This window comes from Idiotropiscis lumnitzeri, chromosome 8 (assembly GCF_059441095.1).
Source record: "Idiotropiscis lumnitzeri isolate Australia: NSW breed Sydney's pygmy pipehorse chromosome 8, RoL_Ilum_1.0, whole genome shotgun sequence".
Classification (NCBI taxonomy): domain Eukaryota; kingdom Metazoa; phylum Chordata; class Actinopteri; order Syngnathiformes; family Syngnathidae; genus Idiotropiscis; species Idiotropiscis lumnitzeri.
Genome location: NC_142398.1, coordinates 3,250,001 through 3,255,000, shown reverse-complemented (window position 1 = coordinate 3,255,000; position 5,000 = coordinate 3,250,001).

Here is a 5,000-nt window from a genome sequence, read left to right as displayed (position 1 = left end):
TTGTTAAAGTAAGATTTACTGACACTGTAAAATCTTTACCATATTCTGCTCGCTTCATCACTGCCTCAGGGCCTGAATATTTCAGGGTGATCCATGATCGACAGGTCAAAGTGTGTAGAGGTTGCCTGTCCCCGGAACATGTGTACAGGGATTGTCCGGAATTCTTGTGCCGGAAATGTGGCAAGCAGGGGCATTATGCCAGAGAATGTAATGAGACTCACCTTCGTCGTTGTGGTGTGTGCAGACAATACCCTGTCCTTTGTGTTTGTGGCGAGGATATTTCTGTGGCCGCACCGATAGAAATGGAAGACAGTCCCACTATCGCAAAGCCGGTTGTCCGCCTGCCAGAAACAAACCTTTCAAAAGCTCACCTGTTTGAGAATAGTGAGATGAGCTCTGATACAGTGCTGTGTGGGACAAGGGTGCCTGTAGTGGAGGGAGTTATAGGTCAAAATCCTAGCTCTACTCACGAACGAGGCGGGGGGGGTGCGCATCGCCCTACCCCTGATCCCATGTCGACCGGGGCCGAACCTTTGAAGGGGGTGAGTGTTGGGCAGATTCCACTCTCTGCCCCTGAGAGGGGGGGGACAACTATGGAAAGTTGTATCCCTAGGCCGGGGAAGAAACAACATCCAGAAAGGATCAGCAGTATCAATTTTTCCCTGCCGACCTCCCTAAATGCCTCGTGCACCGGCGATACGGGAGAGAGCGAGATATCTGCGGTGGGGAGGAATGTTGGTCAGCCTGAAGGCTCATCATTGCCCCAAATGATGCCGCAATGCCACATGGCAGAAGCCCCCTTACCGGTCGACAAGTGTCATGACAGTTGTAAATTGTCTGATGACAAAATGGAACACAGCACAGCGGAACCCAAAAAGAGGCAATCTGAAGGCTTGAGAAAAGGAAGATCGAAGAAGTCTAAGTGATAAGCCTCTTCCCCTCCTATCTTTATAATGACTGTTCTCCTTGTGTCAGCTAATGCCTGCGGGCTGCGGAGCAACCTCAAAATTGACAACATTTTACATAACACAAAGTGGGATGTTCTTTGTCTGCAAGAGACCTGGTGGAGCCAAGAGCATGTTGACAAGATTCGTCGCATGGTACGTGGCTCTGTACATGTAGCCCTCGGCTCCCCCAGGTCTTGTGGCGTAGCAATCCTGTCTAGGACCTGTGCACTGGGCCACCCCAACCTGGTGCATGCTGATCCGGGGGGCAGATTTATAGTGGTAGACTTTAATGGCTCATTGCCTCTCCGACTCATCAACCTCCATGCACCAAACCTGGAGCTAAAAAGACGAGACTTTTTCTTACATGTGTTTTCTTTTGTCAACAATAGAACAATCATGACTGGCGACTTCAATGTCGCCCTGAGTAAATTGGACATTAGTGTCAACAACACCTACAAAAATGATGTCAGCAGAAATTGTCTACTGAACTTGATCAACAACAACAATATGTTAGAAATCTGGAGAACCCTAAACCTCAGGGGGAGGGCTTTCTCGCGCAAACAAATAGTACTGGGCACGCTTAAACAATCGCGCATTGACTTGTGCTTAGCGTCTGCTTCCCTTGCGCAGAGACTGGACAATCCCAAGTACACATGGTCTGGACAGAGTGATCACGCGCTACTGTCGTTTGATCTATGTCTATACAAAAGCAGGCGGACCGGTGGTCTCTGGGTCTTCAATAATTCGCTTCTAGAAGATGAGAGCTTTATTTCAAAAGTAAACTATTTTCTTGATGGGATAAAGGAGGAGTCTAAGTATGTAGACAGGATCACAGACTGGTGGGAAAGTGTCAAACTACGTTTAAAAAAATTGTCAATTAATCATTGTAGAGCTAAGTCTTGGGTGGAAAAATTAGAGGAGAACACTGTGAGAGACCAATTGCTGAAAATAACTCTATCTGCGGCGATAACACGTGGGCCTGTGGACCCGTTATTTTTCTCGCTGCAACATAAACTCGAGCTGCTTGAAGCAAAGAAGTGTAGAGGGGCAGCCCTGAGGGCCAAAGCTCAAAATGCTGTAGAGGGCGAGCGATCAACAGCGTACTTTTTGGGACTGGAAAAAAATAAACAAGGAAAAGCATATATATCTAAATTGTGGTCTCACAAATCTCACGCAATGGTCACGGACATTGATGACATTTTAGAAGAGGTCGAATTTTTCTATACTGATCTCTTCAAATTCCGACAACCGTTGACAGATCATGCCACAGAGGCCATAGCCGCCTTAAACCGTGTACTGAGTGTGGACGATAAAGACATGTGCGACAACTCAATGTCCGAATTCGAAATCACAAAGGCAATCCAAGATCTAAATAATAAAAAAAGCCCAGGTTGCGATGGTCTAACGGCTGAGTTCTTTAAGGCTTTTATGAAAAAGCTGTCACCTATCTTGCTCAATTTGTTTCATCACATGGAAAAAAAAGATCTGGTCCCTTCATCATTTTGCGAAGGTACCGTTACGTTAATACACAAGAAAGGTGCGTCTGAACAATTGAGCAACTATAGACCGATTAGTCTTTTGAACACTGACTATAAAATCTTAGCCAAAGTTTTAGCAGCTCGTCTCAAAAAAGTAATAGGTACCATCATCTCCGAAACGCAGTCATATAGCATTCCGACAAGGGATATTTCAGACACTATTTTAAGTATAAAGTATTTAACTAAACACATGGCTGCCTCGTGCGGAATTCATGTCAGCCTCGATTTCGAAAAAGCCTTTGATAGGGTGGAGCACTCTTTTTTATGGAAGGTGCTTGACAAATTTGGATTTGGGTCTTCCTTTACCAATTGGATAAAACGTCTGTATGCAAACGCAGCCAGTAAAATCAAAGTGAACGGACTACTGACAGGACCTGTTAAATTGGGAAGGTCAGTGAGACAGGGGTGCCCCCTGTCCTCACTAGTCTTTAGCCTTGTTGTAGAACCACTTGCGGCCCTCCTCAAACAAAATAACAGCATAAAAGGCATTTGGACACCAAGTGGACGCGAAGTTAAGATTCTACAGTATGCGGACGATACAAACCTGTTTGTCAGAGACGTGGAGAGTCTAAGTGTAGCTCTCAACGAGCTCAACATTTTCTGCCAAGCCTCGGGTGCAAAAGTCAATTTTGATAAGTCCACCATGGCCGTTTTTGGTACCACCAGCGCTGTGCCAAAGACCTGGGGTTTTAAAGAGGCCACACTCAGCCAAAAAATCCTTGGTGTTTGGATTGGGGAGAACACTTCTCGTTGTGATGAACAGCAATGGGAAACAGTTTTACCACAAGTAAAATCCACTTTAGATATGTGGAAATTCAGGAATTTAACTCTGAAAGGGAAAATATTGGTCATCAATAACCTGTGTATTTCAAAATTAATTCACTCACTGACTGTCACTCACATGTCCGCGAATGTTTTAAATAGATTAAATTTAACTTTTAATTATTTCATGTGGAAGAGGGAAAGAGGTTTCATTGGGCACTATACCTTGATCGGTGATGTCCAAGCAGGTGGCTTAAATTTGACAGACATTGGCACAAAAAAGGCTGCACTACGCTTGAAGCTGCTCAGAAAGTTTTTAAATCCTGCCTTCTCAGCTCCCTGGAAGGATTTTCTTCTGCCAATTTTAGAGGGTCTAGGCTGCTACGGCGTCTTCAATCTCTGCCAGATGTTGCCTCGCACGATGTTCCCCCCTCTGGACCCCTTCGAAAAAGAAATCTTAGAGGCGTGGTGGGCATTGCGGCCATGGGTTAGGACAGAGCCAATGTCACTCCATCAACTGCAGAACATTCCACTTAGGTTCAATCCCGATCTCCTGGGCGGTGAGCCAGGGAGTGGGGAAAGGATGTTAAGTGGGGTTTTAGAAAGTGCACACATCAGAACAATGGGTGATTTATTAGACCAGAAAGGGAATTTTAACATTGAACGCATTCGCACCTTGTTTCGCTTCCACAAAGTTCCCTTTCGAAGGGCCACTGTGTTGCGCTCAGTGGGAAAAATCAGAGACTCCGTGCATTGCCACTGGGGGCACCTTCTGGGGCGGATGTCACAGAGTGAAGACACCACCACGAAGTCAGATTTAAATTATGTGCTGACCTTTGGGGCTCGACCGACTAGACTGGCAGAGTGCACAACAAAACTACTCTATCATGTGTTGCTAACCAAAATACTGAAAAAGCCAACAGCAGAAAACGCGTGGCGTCAGGCATACCCCACCCTGGCTCCCTCGTCCATCTGGGCTGACATGTTTAACTGGTGTACTCCACCCAAGGTAAGTAACACTGATTTTAAAATAAGACACAGGATAATCTTTCCATGTACAACGCTGCATGCTTTTCTACCAAGTGCCTATGACAGGACATGTCCAGTGTGCGGAGAGGAACCGGAGGATTTTCACCATCTCATTCTCCAATGCCGAGTCGTGCGACATTTCAGATCCAGACTAGAAGATCTCATTGCCAGGAGGCTGGGGGTGAAACTCCCCTCGCCGGTAGTCGGTGGTGGCGGTGACCAGAATTCCTGGCTTCTCCTGTTCGGTATCATCCCTTCACCATGGAAAGGCCTAAATGTCAAAGCCCTCAAGCTGCTCTTGGCCATAGCACGTCATTCCATCGTCATCACAAGAAACATCCACCTGCATGAAAAAAGGAAAGGCGATCACTGGTCCATCTTCAAATCGTTGGTCATCTCCCATCTCACCCATCTTCAGGAACATCGACCCCAACGTTTTCAAGACGACTTGGCAGTAAACAACGGACTAGTAACTTTCTCTGCTGACAACAGTCTGGACTTTCATTTTTAAAATGCATCCTTGGTTACGACTGTCTATCGTTGGACATCCCTACTGATGTTTGTTCACGAATGTTTGGATCTTGAGTCAAACCTCTATTTGTACAGATGTTTTTATTACAATAATAAAAAAAAAAATAAAAAAAAAGAACGCCCTATCTCGTCCGATCTCGAAAGCTAAGCAGCGTCGGGCCTGGTTAGTACTTGGATGGGAGACCGCCTGGGA